This window comes from Prionailurus bengalensis, chromosome D2, assembly GCF_016509475.1.
Source record: "Prionailurus bengalensis isolate Pbe53 chromosome D2, Fcat_Pben_1.1_paternal_pri, whole genome shotgun sequence".
Taxonomy (NCBI): domain Eukaryota; kingdom Metazoa; phylum Chordata; class Mammalia; order Carnivora; family Felidae; genus Prionailurus; species Prionailurus bengalensis.
The window spans coordinates 27,181,396-27,197,858 of NC_057351.1; the positions used below are offsets into that span (position 1 = coordinate 27,181,396).

Consider the following 16,463-nt stretch of genomic DNA (forward strand, 5'->3'; position numbering starts at 1 on the left):
TTGATTCTAGAGAGAAAGTTAATGGATAAATGAATGAATGATCTTAGCATGACTTTTGACAGCACTGAATCATAATAATGTATTTGAAATTGATGTCAACAGGGGCGCCTGGGTGGCGCAGTCGGTTGAGCATCCGACTTCAGCCAGGTCACGATCTCGCGGTCCGTGAGTTCGAGCCCCGCGTCAGGCTCTGGGCTGATGGCTCGGAGCCTGGAGCCTGTTTCAGATTCTGTGTCTCCCTCTCTCTCTGCCCCTCCCCCGTTCATGCTCTGTCTCTCTCTGTCCCAAAAATAAATAAATGTTGAAAAAAAAATTTAAAAAAAAATTGATGTCAACAGTGAGTTAGGTTGTGAAGGATGCACATTCAGGGTTATCAGGCAAAATAACTTCCATTTGTTTTAGATATTAAGTGTTGACTGGATAAATTGATATTTTCTTATGAAAGTGAAACTGACTTGTATTCTTGCTGTAGATAGCCCTGGATATCTGGATTCCAAAATATGATGACCTATCTGAAAGTGACCACTACAATATCTGATACATAATATAATTGTTGTGAGAAAAAAGACCAAATTATTGATTATTTACTATATACATTTGTATTTAATTTTTTTACTAAATACCTTTGTATTAGTAAAAATTATTGATTATTTACTAAATACATTTATAAAAATTATTTACTAACTTTGCTAGTGCTTAACACATGTTGGAGGGAGTAAGGTGCCAGTGACAAGGCTAGATTTGCAGTCAAACTACCTAGTTGGAGCTCACTTTCATTTTTGCGTTTTATACACATCGTATTCCCTGGAGTTGTGCAAAGCTACAGTTCTAAGCAAATAGTATATTCTCTCCTCAGTAAACTTTACAATAACACAGTGATTTTTTAACTTTACACTAGATCAGAAAACACTTGGAGGATCCATTAAAACACAGATGTCTGGGCCCCACCTACAAAGTTCCTGGTTCAACAGGCCTGATGCAGAGGAGAATAATTTGGATTTTGACAAGTTCCCAAATAATGTTAATGTTACTGGTCCAGAGATCACACTTCGAGAATCACATGTAGTAGATACAATTGGTTGGCTCCCTGACACTCATTACCAACCTCCTTGCTAAAAGAACCATGAATTTATTTAGGTATCCAAACAGCAAGAAAATGATTTAGTTCTCAGCTCAGAGGTAAATCCAAATTATTATACAAACATTTCTCTTGGATATGGTTATTGGTTTAGATAACCCTTGACACACCATTCTGGCCAATGAGAATTAGGGAAGTATACTGAGGTTAGGTTTCTATAGATGTTGTTTGTTTGTTTGTTTGTTTGTTTGTTTGTTTTATTTTTCTGGGTGTTTGGCTTGTTTGTTTTTAGATCCCACATATAAAAGAGATCATATGGTGTCTTTCTCTGCCTTATTTCATTTAGCATAAAGGGTCCATCTTTTTTGCTGTAAAAGGCAAGATTTCATTCTTCTGTGTGGATGACTAGTTTATAGAGAGAAACATTGGGGTTGCTTCCGTAACTTGGCTTTTGCAAATAATACTGCAATGAACATAGGAATGTATATATCTTTTCGAATTAGTGTTTTCATTGTCTTTGGATAAATACCCAGAAGTGGAATAGCTGGATCACATGACATTTCCATTTTTAATTTTTTGAGGAAACTCCATACTGTTCTCCATATAGTGACTATACCAATTTTCATTTCCACTACAGTATACTAGTACTGTGTCATAGTTATTGAAAAAATTCTATACATAAGCGGACCTGTGCAGTTAAACCCATGTTGCTCATGGGCCGACTATATTTTGGATATGATTCCCCTTATCACATATATAATTTGCAAATATTTCCCCCAGTCAGTAGAATACTTTTTCATTTTATAATGGTTTCCTTTGCTACACTGAAACCTTTTAGTTTGATGTAGTTCCACTCGTTAATTTTTACTTTGTGTTGCTTTGCTTTTGGTATGAGATTTAAAAAAAAAAAAAAACACCACCAAGACCTATGTCAAGGAGCTTACCACCTACATTTTCTGGTTTTATAATTTCAGATCTTACGTTCAAATCTTTAATCTGTTTTGAATAAGTTTCTTTGTATGGTATAAGATAGTCATCCAGTGTCATTCTTTTGCTTATGGCTGTCCAGTTTTCACAACACAAGTTATAGAAGACAATTCCCCCATTGTATATTCTTCACTCCTTTGTCGTACATGAATTAACTATATACGCATTGGTTTATTTCTGGGCTCGCTATTCTGTTCCATTCATCCATGTGTCTGTTTTTATGCTAATACCATACTAGTTAAACTGCCACAGCTCTGTGATACATCCTGAAATAAGCTAGTTTGATGACTCCCGCTTTGTTCTTCTTTCTCAAGATTGCTTTGGCTGTTCAGGGTCTTTCGTGGTTACATACAAATTTTAGGATTATTTGTTCTAGTTCTATGAAAAATTCCACTGGAATTTGATAGGGATTGCATTGAATCTGTAAATTGCTTTGGGTAGTATGGACATATTGATTCTTCCAATCCATGATCATGGAATATCTTTCCATATATTTGTATCTTCATCAATTTATTTCATTAATATCTTCTAGTTTTAAATACACAAGTCTTTTTGCCTCCTTGGTTAAAATTTTTCCTAGGTATCTTATTCTTTTTGATGCAATTGTAAGTGAAATTGTTTTCTTAATTTCTCTGTCTGATAGTTTGTTATTACCATATAGAAATGCAACAGAGTTTGTGTATTGATTTTGTATCCTGCAAATTTATTGAATTTGTTTAGTAGTTTAACAATTCTTGATGGAGTCTTTAGGGTTTTCTGTATATAGTATCATGGCATCTGCAAATAGTTTCACTTCTTCCCTTCCAATTTAGATGCTTTTATTTCTTATTCTTAAATGATTGTTGTGACTAGGACTTCCACAACTATTTGAATAAAGGTGGCAGTAGTGGGCATCATTGTTTTGTTCTTGAATCTAGAGGAAAACCTTTCATCTCTTCACCATTGAGTATGTTACCTGAGGGATTGTCACAGTAGCCTTATTATGTTGAAGTATGCTCCCCTGAATTTTTTTGTTAAAAGTTTTTATCATACATGGACGTTAACTTTTGTCAAATGCTTTTTCTGCATTGATTGAAATGATCAGGTATTTTTAATCCTCATTTTGTTAATGTGGTATATTACATGGATTGATTTGCAGATGTGGAACTATGCTTGCATTTGTGGAATAAATCCCACTTGATTACAGTATACACATTTTTTAAGTATTGTTGAATTTGGTTTGCTAATATTTTTTTGAGTACTTTTGCATCTATGTGCATCAAAGATATTGGCTGTTTTTTTTTTTTTTTCTTTGTGACGTCCTTGTCTGGTTTTGGTATCAGGGTAAAGCCAAAGTCATAAATGTGTTTGGATGAATTTGAGAAGAAGTGACAATAATTCTTCTTTGAATATGTCATAGAATTCACCAGTGTAGCCATCTGGTCCTGGACTTTTGTTTATTTGGAGATTTTTGTCTACTGGTTCCTTTTCCTTACATGTAATCAGTCTATTCATACTTCTTATTTCATCATGATTTTGTCTTGATAGGTTGTATATTTCCAGGAATTTATCCATTTCTTCTAGGTTGTCCAATTTGTTGGCACATAATTATCTCTTATGATCCTTTGTATTTCTGTGGTATCAGTTGTAACATCTTTTTCATTTCTGATTTTATTTATTTGAGTCCACATTATTTCATATTGAGTCTGGCTTTTCAATTTCATTTATTAAAAAAAAAAAACCTTGGTTTCATTGGTCTTCACTGTTGTCTTTTTAAGCTTCATTTCATTTATTTTTCTCTAATTTTTATTATTTCTTTTCTTCTATTAACTCTAGGCTTCATTTATACTTTTTCTGGGTTTTTTTGATGTATAAGAAACCCCAAGTTTTCTCCCAGTGTTAGGTTGTTTATTTGAGACTTTTATTGTTTCTTGAGGTAGGCATTTATTTCTATGAACTGCTCTCTTAAAACTACTTTTGTTGCTTTTCACTAAATTTGGCATGTTATATTTCCATTTTCATTGTCTCAAGATATTTTTAATTTGTCTTTTTATTTCTTCTTTGAACCACTGGATGTTCAGTAGCATGTTGTTTAATTTCCACATCTCTATAAAATTTCCATTTTTCTTTACAGAAAACACATATTCAGGGATCCTTTACAGAAAACACATATTCAGGGATCCTTTCTTTTATGATTTTTCCCTTTTTTCCATTCACATCTCAGACAAGGTTAGTATTCTGCTTCTGTGCTTCATATATTATTAGTTGTTACCCCATTTTATATTCTAAAAAGATAAAGTAATTAGAAGTTATATGACCATAAATTGTATCTCTGTGTGTGCCCTAAGAATCTGTTATCATTAGCTTCTCTCACCAAATTTATTTCTCCTTCTTCCTATGTACCTTCACTCTCCATATTTAGTCAGTCACTTAGCCTGAAGATTTAGCCCCCCAAATGCTTCTATTACACAGTAGTTGCTGAGTAATTGTGTGTCGAGTGAAATATAATTTTCTAGCTCAAGTTCCTGTAATTCAACAATCCTACTTCTATGCATTCTTAAGATTGGGAAGGTACTTCAAAACACGTAATTTTAAAACTAAAACTCACAATGAATTTGTTTTGAAATAATGTACTTATTACCTTTACCATTAGTTTAAGGAATTATTAAATCAGTTGCAGAACATTTAATTTGGGTCTTTGACCATGGAAAAGTTTATGCTTCAAATCTATTCTATTAATATTACTAAAGCTCTGGTGTGTAATACTTGGCTTTGCCTCTATAGTGCACACATTTATTATATTTATTTTACTTATTTATTTGTTTATTTATTTATTATATTACTTGATGGACAAATCCCTGAAGTTAAGAAATTAATTAGGATAAAACCTGAAATGCCCAAAGCTAACAAGAATTCTGTGGGCCAGCAAAAATGTTCTGAAAACCTTTCATTTGAAGCAAGAAGTTGTTTACATTATCATTTCACTATTTCTACCTCTGAAATTCTCCAAGAGTCATAAGGAGTCCGCTAGTAAAAGTAAAGACAGAAAGTACATAATAAGCATTTTTGCTGTTTTTATCTATAATAGGTCTTAGATTTATCTGTTCCTTTCTCCTCAGAGGACTTCGTCACTGTGCCCAGGTGCCCATTATCCTCAATATTCTCAGAGATGCCCAGTAAACGCTCATATTCAGGCTATCTTCTTCTATATTTATGAGTATTGCTTTTTTCTCTACCATGGAAAAAATCATTTTGGTAGATATCTACTTACCTATATGTGTAACTAGATTTATTTGAAGAGGATAGATGTTCCAGTGAGATTAAACACTTATGCCTAAAATTGCGTAACTAGTAAAAGATGGTCCCCCCCAAATAATTGTAAGTACCAAGTTTTTTATCCTCTTATATCAATCTGGAGATGTAACAAGTTTACAAACTACATGATCACCTTTAGTTTTGTCATGTATTAGAAGCACTCTCAATGAATTATCTGTCATATATTTACCTATGTCTCCCATTACCAATAGAAATCACAGCAGAAAAAGACAACTGTCAGAGTAGCATACGAAGCTCAATAAAACGCTTAAAAATGGTGAAGTCATATCCAATTAAAGAGATTTTAGAAAATTCTCATAGAAAAGGTGACATGGAAAACATTGGTCCATGTAGAACAGCTAAGAAATAAATAAACATAGGGAGGCAAGTTGGGGAAGAAGCATATTACACAAGCAGTAGTGCATGAGAAACCACAGAAAAAATTATGGCTGTAATTAAGAAATTAGAAATTGTAGAGTTTACACAGCAGAACCATCAAAGTAGTAAAAATGCAAAAGGGTTAACAATTTGAGATCATATCAGGTTGTGATTTAAATTCCAAGCCCAAGAATTTGTTCTTAATTTGGTAAATACTTAATTTTGTAAAGTTTGAGTAAAGTTTGTAAAGTTTGAATAAGATTCTAATGCGACTAGTGGTAAGAAATAAAATCATTTCATACCTTATCTGGGACATAATGTCTTGTATAATGTAATTCACTACTTTTTCAGAAAATAATCACCATTCCTGGTAAAATAACCAGTGTAATTTTCTAATTGCCTTTCATGAGGTTATAATCTCTTCAAGGAGTTGAACTTGCTTCAACTAACCATCATGCTGAGAGCCTGATGAATTTTTGGCATAGCTATAGACAATCTAATAATTTTTATCTAATTATTGTTTTCCCTTATGAACCATCTCTACTAAGATGAATCATTTGAATTTGTTTTTTCTAAAGCTTCTCCCCTTGAAGCATGTTTGAAATACAGTTTTAGCATCTGTTCATAATTAATTTGTCTGAGAATATATCTTAACAGTGGTTTTCAACTATATTCCCATTAGAGTATCTCTCAGAGCACCGTGAGTGGGCAGAGGAGAGGTAAGGTAAAGACAAACCTAAATATGACTAGGTGTGAGTGCCCACACTCAATCCCTTATGTTCTATGTATTTAGGTTCCATTTCATTTGAATAAAACCTTGGAAAAAGATACTTTGGAAAACATTTCTTTGCATAATTAATATAGAATTGGTGTATAAAATTGTGTAGCTGGTGAGAAGACAACTTAGGACACTGTTAGAGCAAGCTAGAAGAAAAGTTCATAAATATTTGAATGAGGATGTTGGACATGGTAATGAAAAGTTTGAGATATTTGGTATTGAGATAGAAATGTCAAGATTTTACTACTGACTAGATGCAGTAGGCAATAAACCATGGAAGAATCCAAGATGACTAAAGTATTGATCCTGGATGTCTAGAAGAAATAGAGGAACTATTATCAGTAATAAAGAAGCCAGGAAGAAAAGGGGGTCTCAGAAAGAGGATAAGTCTGTTCACGTTGAGTTTGTCCAGCTATCTACCAGACAGGAAGGAAACTGAGATAACAGAGACAGGGAGGAAGGGAAGGAAAGTAGGAGAAAGTGAAGGAGAGTAAGAGAAAGATTCAAAAAGCATTTGCATAGAGATGACATTTAGAACTGTGGCAGTCGGCCAAATCACAGAACTTTGAAGATATGTATTTTCGAGAAAATATTTAGAAGATGAGTTAGCCAAAGTGACAGAGATTAAGCGAAGGAGAATCAGGAAAACATGGAATTTAAAAACATACATTAAGATATTTATGCTTTGGTGTCATCCTAACTTTCTTATAATTTCAAAGAACTTGGTAGTCATTAAACGTATCTCTGCTAATAGAATCTCAACAAACTTTTGAGACAGAAGAAGCTTGATCCTTTTGGTAATTACCTGTTCATACTGCAGTGATATCTGTACTGCATGTGATAAAACTACAGAAATCAAAATGACTATTCACATGTAAGATAGAAGTATTTTTGACACTATTGTTATTACTAGTACAATATTATAAAGGCTAATCAACCCAAGACCCCTTTTTCTTTTTCAACATTCATTAGTGAATCTGCATGTATCTAATACATTATAAGAACAATGTTCTACTCAAGCAGACTAAGAATAGGTTAAAAACATACAATTATTGGCTCAGTAATTTCTTTATGGGCAATGATAGTAAAAGACACTCTAAATCAAGGAGAGCTGAGTAAAACGGATTCTCTCTGCATTTATAATGGTGCTTACTGTATTTCACTGAGAAGATGGGAGAAATGGCACCAGAATTGAAAGGTTGTGACTGCATGTATAGGATGCTAAGAGAGAGGGAATGCATGCAGAGACCATTTGCAACAAACCAGCGTCAACATTAGTCACCAAGACAAGACGGAAGCTAGGATACCATACCAACCAGAAGGAATAAAAACAGACTCAGCTGACCCAAAGGCTACAAGGCCACAAATGTCAAGCTCTTCTCTCAGTGACTGCTGCTGTCAGCTACAAAATGGCTCTCTCCTGCAAGGACAGCAGGTCACATATCTCAGTTATTGCTCAGGAAATAACCTGTCATCACATCATCTCTGAACACAAAGAACAAGATAATTGTCCCAAGTTCTGTCAGGCAAAAATCCTGGTCATCTGAGGAAGTGGTAATATGGAACATAGTATACTCATATTAATATTATCTATCTCTGTCCCTTGCTTTAGTAAGAAACACTTTGGAGATAGCAATAACATTTTGTAGTACTACGTTGCTTCTTCAAATCTTTCTTAATGTAGGGGATTTACCTGTAAAGTTTATAGTTAATAATTAGGTAAGGATTACCTGTATTGAATTATTAGCCATAATCAAAGTAATTATGGCTGATTGTGATTTTTAAAATTGTCGTCCATTTTGTATTTCAACCAAAATGAAACAAACCCAGAGGTTAAGTCCCAAATCCATTACGAGTATATTTGGCTTATGTGGTAGGGAAATTAGCACATTATTAAAACAGATTTTAAAAGATTTATAAGAAGAGGCAAATAGATGGAATTGCCCTGTCAGGATATTTCATGACTTTTATGGGACAAAGGTAAAAACTGTATGATTTCTATTATACTTTCTCAGCTGTTACTCAAATTGATTATAACCATAAAGGAATTTCATATTCTGATTCATCACCATGTTAAATGACTAAGAAGTCTTCTAAACAAAAGCATGAAATTCTGCTTCCTCTTCCTAGTACTAGATTCACACAGCTAGGTCTGTTTAAAGATGGTCATCACATTTTCTGTTTCTCCTAAAATGTGCTTTTAAAATATAAAGTTGGAATAAAAAAAAAAAACTAATCATGCCTGTTGATTGATTTTGGAAACTAGAGGGAATTATATAATGCTTATAATCCGAAGAAGGATTATCTGTATGGATTTCAAGAATATTCTACCTCCCTAAATGCTGTGACATTTTAAAAAATGTTGGTTAAGTGTCATGCTTTTCCCTAGCTTTAAAAAGCCACAATCAAAGAAGTTTTGGCAGCTTGATTAGCAAACACAAATAACAAAGAGAAAAGTAGAACTACTTGTGGAGCAAAATAAAAAAGGTGGATGTTTTAAATTCAAAGCAGAGAAAGAACAAGGCAGGTGGTTCTTGCTCCACTGAAAATCCTTGACCAAAATACTAATGATGGTCTTTTATTTTCCTTGTCTATTTTCTTTTGGAAACTGACACTCCCAATTTTGTTTGTTCTGAACAAGATGTGGAGTGTTATATCATTTCAGTGAACTGAAAACATTAATGAAATATAATGTGCAGACAGATAGATTCTGTGAATTTATACAAGAAGGGAAAGTATGCCAGTAGATGTGGCGGTAGAGGGAATCTAGTACTGTATACACAGTCAAGATGAACATAGGAACATTCCTTGTACTTTCATCTCTCAAATAAAAAACAAAATAATAATTTAAAATAATTTCGGGGAAATGATGGTAACATAAACTTAAAAGGAAACATCTTGAAAAGCAGGTTCAGAATACATTTAATCAAATATTTTTTATGTTTATTTATTTATTTTGAGAAAAAGACAGAGCGTGTGAGTGGAAAAGGGTCAGAGAGAGAGGGAGAGAAAAATCCCAAGCAGGCTTTGCCCTGTCAGCACAGAACCCGAAGCAGAGCTTGATCTCCCGAACTGTGAGATCATGACGTGAGCTGAAATCAAGTCAGACGCTCAACTGACTGAGCCACTCAGCTGCCTGTATTTAATCAAATATTTTAAAGAAGGAATTCTATACAACAAAAGGTAAATTTTACATCCGTATCAAAATTACTGCCTCTTGTCCCTTCCACTTAGAAAACCATTTCATTCTCCTACAATATCTCCTTCCAAGGCTCTTTACTCCATATATATAAAGTGTCTCAAATATGGTCAGCCTCACAGTAGGATGTTTTAAACCGCTAGAAAATTATCCAGATGAAAGTGACTTTAAAAAGAAATGTTTCTTGGGGCGCCTGGGTGGCTCAGTTGGTCAAGCGGCCGACTTTGGCTCAGGTCATGATCTCACGGTCCGTGAGTTCAAGCCCCGCGTAGGGCTCTGTGCTGACAGCTCAGAGCCTGGAGTCTGTTTCAGATTCTGTGTCTCCCTCTCACTGACCCTCCCCTGTTCATGCTCTGTCTCTCTCTGTCTCAAAAATAAATAAACGTTAAAAAAAAAAATTTAAAAAGAAATGTTTCTTATTGTTTTGTATAATCATTACAGAGTTGGGCAATCATTGAAGATTCAGCAGCTCAACAATATCCTTAGAACAAGGATGTCAGGGGGCGCCTGGGTGGTGCAGCCGGTTAAGCGTCCGACTTCAGCCAGGTCACGATCTTGCGGTCCGTGAGTTCGAGCCCCGCGTCGGGCTCCGGGCTGACGGCTCAGAGCCTGGAGCCTGTTTCCGATTCTGTGTCTCCCTCTCTCTCTGCCCCTCCCCCGTTCATGCTCTATCTCTCTCTGTCCCAAAAATAAATAAACGTTGAAAAAAAAATTAAAAAAAAAAGAACAAGGATGTCAGTTCTCCTGTGCTCACTCTGCAGTGCTCAGTGCATTGATTGGCTTTTATCTTCAGGCTTATTACTGCACGGCTGCGATACAGCCACTGGAACTGAGCATCATCTCTGCCAGTAACCAAATACAGAAAGGAAGGAAGCAGGCAGTAGAGCTCCCTTTCTTTATGGGAGGAATAAAAATCCCCAGGAGCTTATCTCTATCTTTTATTATGAAGATATGGATGTTATCTCCATTACTAACAGCAAGGAAAGGAGGGAAACCAAATATCTGGTTTTCTAGTTAACTCAAATCAGTTAGACATAGAGTTGAATTAGGGGTTCAGAACAGTAGTGCTCTTTGGAATTCCCCATGAAGGTCACATAGTTAAAATACTTTAAAAAGTAATATTTATCAATAAATAAGCAATACAAGAGCAAGATAATATTTGGATAACATAATATCAACCAATAATGTGGACATCTGATATGGCAGTTAAAAGCAGGAATTTGAACAAAAAGATGACATTTATTTTCATGTGTTTACTATTTTTTAAAAATTTTTAATGTTTATTTATTATTAAGAGACAAAGAGCACGAGCATGGGAGGGGCAGACACAGAATCCGAAACAGGCTCCAAGCTCTGAGCTGTCAGCACAGAGCCTAACGAGGGGCTTAAACTCACCAACCAGGAGATCATGACCTGAACTGAAGTGGGACGCTTAACCGACTGAGCCACCCAGAACACCCCAATGTGTTTACTATTTTTAAGTAAGTATTTTTGAGATTCAACATGAGAGTAAAAATTCAAAGCTCTAAAATTTTATGAGCTAAGATTAAAGATTAATGAAATATATGAAGGAAACTATATGAGTTCTTGTTTTTAAGACAGATATCGCTTAGACCTTTTAGAAATTCAAAAGGATCTTACAAGGCATAAGAAGGGTCAGGGATGTAATTCAACAGCATTATTTAGAACTCGTGTTATTTGGTTCCTCTGCTAGTTATTTCACTAAATGAAAAATTACTTGCCTAAAGTACCATTAGTTCAACGTTAATTGCTAAGGTGGAAATCTCCTCATAACAGCTTGACAGCAACAGAAAGTTCAGAGATTACAACCAATACCCAGTGAGGGCATTGCTCTAAAATCTAACTTTACTTTTACAAAATCTCCAAGAATCAACATGCCTTCTTCCCTTGCAACTTTTCACCATTTCCTGATGATACGTTTTAGGAAAAAGGGAAATAAAGGATGAATTTGAAAAAAACTACTTGGTGCAACAAGAGTCCCAGACTTCTGTGATAAAGGCACTGTGGTTTTGACCTAACCTCCTGTCATCTTTACTAGAGGACCAGAGTAATTTTCAAAGTAAGTAAAAAATGCTGAATAATTAAGAATAGAAAAATAAAAATAATATGCACACATAAATAGTATAATAAAATAAGAAATGAGGAAATAAGAATATCGCCATTAGAATATTATACTAATAATTGCTACTGATGAAGGCAAAACATTAAGAAACATAGGGTATTTGGCCCCAAACCTTCTGCCCCGAATATTTATTATATAGGCTGATGTAAACCCTTTGATATTCCTTTTCCGGGAGAAGATTTCTTCTGCTTCCCTTGAGTTTGAGCTGAACCTGATAACTCCTAATGAACAGAGCATGGAGATGGAAAATAGTAATTTTATAGTTGAGAAACAAGACAGATGCTAGTTTAACCAAGTTATTGAGGTCAGTATCACCAGTTATAAGTCATGCTGATATTATAGACGCTTAAATTAAGTGATAATGAGGGAACCTCATCTGTGTGGCATCCTTTCCAAAATCCATAAACTCAGTCTAACCATAAAACTTTTAAAATTTTTTTTTTTCAACGTTTATTTATTTTTGGGACAGAGAGAGACAGAGCATGAACGGGGGAGGGGCAGAGAGAGAGGGAGACACAGAATCAGAAACAGGCTCCAGGCTCTGAGCCATCAGCCCAGAGCCCGACGCGGGGCTCGAACTCACGGACCGCGAGATCGTGACCTGGCTGAAGTCGGACGCTTAACCGACTGCGCCACCCAGGCGCCCCTAACCATAAAACTTTTAGATAAACCCCAACTGAGAGTCATTTGACAAAATACCTGACCAGTGAGTGCTCTTTAAAAATAACAAGGTATATATTAGAAAATAATAAGGCGCTAAAATCAATAATCTAAGATTCTACCTTAGGAAACTATATAAAGAAAAAATTAAATTCAAAGTAGAAGAAAAGAAATAATAAAAAAATTTAGCAGAAACCAATGAAATTGAAAACACAAAATTATTAAAGAAAGTCAATGAAATCAAAAGCTGCTACTTTGAAAGATAAATAAAATCAATCAACTTGCAGCTAGAGTAACAAATTAAGAGAGAGAAGACACAAATTAGTAATATCAGAAATGAAAAGAGGGACATCACAACTAATCTCATGAATATTAAAAGGACGAAAAAGGAATATTATGGACAACCTTATGGTCACACATTTGTTAACCTAGATAAAATGGATTAATTCCTTGAAAGAAAATCTACCAAAGCTTGCACATGTAGAAATACATAATCTTAATAGGTTATATCTATTAGTGAAATTGGATCAATAATTAAAAACCTTCCAAAACACAAAGAACCAGGCCCAGATGGATTCACTGGTGAATTCAACCAAATATTTAAGGAGAAAATTAATCCTATTCTCTATAATGTCTTCCAGAAATTAAAAGGAAAGGGACTACTCCCTAACTCCTATAAAACCAGCATTACCCTAACCAAACCAGACAAATACATTGCAAGAAAGGAAAACTTCAGATCAGTATTTCTCATGAACATAGATACAAAAATCTTCAATAAAACTTCAGCAAAATGAATCCGGTAGTGTATGAAAATAATTATACACCACAACCAAGAGATTTATTACTGGTCTGTAAAGCAGTTTCAACCTTCAAACGTCACTTACTGTAATCAATCCATCATATCAATAGGCTGAAATAAAACAACCATATCATCATATCAGTAGATGCAGAAAAATAACTGATAAAACTCTATACCCATTCATGATAAAAACTCTCAGCAAACTAGGAATAGAGAGGGAGCTTCCTCAACTTAATAAAAAACAACTACAAAAACAAACACACAAACAAACAAACCTATAGCTAACAAACCTATAGCTAACATCAAACTTAATGGTGGGAAGCTAGGTGTTTTTTCATTAAAATAAGAAACATGGCAAAGATATCTGGTCTTACTATTCTTATTCAATACCATAATGGAATTTCCAGGTAACACAATAAGACCAGAAAAGGAAACATAAGGCATACAGATTGGGAAGGAAGAAATAAGACTGTCTTTGTTTGCAGGTGACATGACTGTCTATGCAGAAAGTAAAAAAAAAAAAAAAAATCAACAAAAAGCTCCCAGAACTAGAGTTATTACAGCAAGGACACACGATACCAGGTTGATATACAAAAGTCAATTGGTTTCATATATACCAGCAATGAACAACTGAAATTTGAAATTAAACACATAATACCATTGACATTAGCATCCTCCCAAATGAAATATTTTTCTTTCAATCTAACAAAATATGTGCAGATATATATGAGAAAAACTACAAAACTCTGATGAAAGAAATCAAAGAATATCTAAACAAATGGAGAGACATACATGGACAAGAAGACTCAATAGTGTCAAGATGTCAGTTCATACCAATTTGATCTACAGATATAATACAATCCCCATCAAAATCATAGCAACTTATTTTGGTTATTTATGAGTGGACTCTAAACTCATAATGGAATGACAAAAGACCAAGACTAGCCAATATTATATTGAGGAAGAAAAACAAATTCAGAGGACTGACATTTTCCAACTTCAAGACTTACTTAAACTACAATAATCAAGACTGTGTGAGACTGATTAATGAATAGACATGATAAACTAGGAAACTGTGAGAAAATGTCCCCTTTTGGAGGACACAAAGAAGACATAGCAACTAAATGCAATGTGAGATCCTGGATTGGATCTTGGAACATAAAGTGGTCATTAATAGAAAAACTGGTGATCTGAATATGGTCTATAGTTGAGTGATGAGCATTGCACCAATATTAACTTCTTCATTTTGACAAATGTACCATGATAATATAAGATGTTCAACTTTAGGAGAAGCTGGTGGAAGGACATATGGGACGTGTACTATCTGTATTATCATTGAATATCTTCTGTAAATATACAATTATTTTGATATAAAAAGTTTTTAAAAATTCCAGGCCGATTGTCGCTCATGTACAAACATACTGAATTTCTAATTAAATGATAACAAACCAAAATCCACCATTTCATAAAAAAAAGATATATGCCATGCCCAAGTTAGATCCATTTCAGAAAGACTTTTTGCAAGATTATTTTAGCATTAGAAAATTTATTCACCTCATTAACATATTAAAGGGCAAATTATATATAATCTTCTCTATAGATAGAGATATCAATAATAATTTAAACAATCTTCTATCAAACTAGGAATAGAAGGGAACATCTTTAGTTTCATATAGCACATCCACAAAAATCTGCAGCAAACATCATATTCAAATGTGAAATGTGAAAAAGCATAATTGTGAAATAAAATGAGACAGAATAAACATATGTACTAACATCATTTCTCTTTATCATTGCCTGTACATTTAATGCAAGAAAAATAAAATCAAAAGCATAAACATTAGAATAGAAACTAACTACAACAAACTGATAGAGCAAAGGTTAAGAGTAAATAGTATATTCTGTAAAAAAGAAAAGAATAGGTCTGGAAACTTTCCCTATCAGTTTCTGGATATTTTAAAAATTAGAATAATTAAGATGCATGGTAAAAGAATAGAAAAGACATACAGACTACAGGAACAAAGATCTATGTACAGACTGGGCATTTGTGTTAACTTGATATATGGAAGATATGTTTGTGAAAATTGATAGGAAGAACGTTTTAATACAGAGTTCCTGTACAATTGTTTGTGCATATGGAGAGAACAAAAATAAAATCCTTATCTCACAGTATACAAAAAAATTCAAATTTATTAATATGTCAAATGAGAAAGGCAAAGCTTGAAAACTTTCAGAGAATGAATATTTTGAAGCCCTCAGTAAAGAGAAAGACATAAAACTGCCAACCTGCAACTTTTCTTCATCAATAACATCATAAAGAGCATGAAAACACAAATCTAGACTAGGAAAAGATAAAATACACACAACTAATAAAATAATAGAAAAAGTAAGTCAATGTCAAACAGATATTTCATAGAAAAGGAAAGAAGGAATTGTTGACAAACATGAGTGAAAAGCTTTATCTCATAGGGAATCAGATAATACAAATTGGAAGCATATTCTTAGATATTTCACATATATAGACTGCCCAAAAATTCAAAATATAAGTTCATAGAGAGTTGTCGAACATCTGTACTCCACCTTCACTGCTTGTTGGTGTCTAAAATGGAAAAATCTTTTAGAAAACAATTTGATATTGCCTTTGAAATAGATACAGTCACATAACCTATGGACCAGTCCTTCATTTTTAAATATGTACCCTAGAAAACTTTTGCACCCGATGCACCAGAATTAAAATGTTCATGGAAGTTTTATGCAAAATATAAAAAGAGAAAGAAAGAGAACAAGGAAGAAATGTCTCAATAATCCATACATTCCTTGGCAATAGAATAAATACATTTTTATATATTTATATAATGGATTAATGAGCACATCCATGCTTGAAAATAAAATGTGAAAAAAAATTGCAGAAGATATAAAAAATAATTTTAGATCCTAAAGTGATACTGAAATGTATCTTCACACATTCACTACACACACACCTAAGTATTCTATTATTCTATTATTTTAAGTGTGTACAATTATAAAAACAGGTAAAGTAATGATCAATGCAAAATTCAGGACAGTGATTAAGAGAGGAGAGAACAGGAGGTCATACAGCAAGGGTAAATACAGATATTCACTTGATTTACTATAGGTATTATTTCG

The 16,463-nt window shown here is 33.8% G+C and overlaps 1 protein-coding gene across 2 annotated transcripts in view; it reads right to left on the reverse strand.

The window, feature by feature from the left end:
* CTNNA3 (catenin alpha 3) overlaps positions 1–16,463 on the reverse strand; it is a 1,753,506-nt gene that overhangs the window by 383,324 nt on the left and 1,353,719 nt on the right. The gene's annotated exons all lie outside the window — the stretch shown is intronic.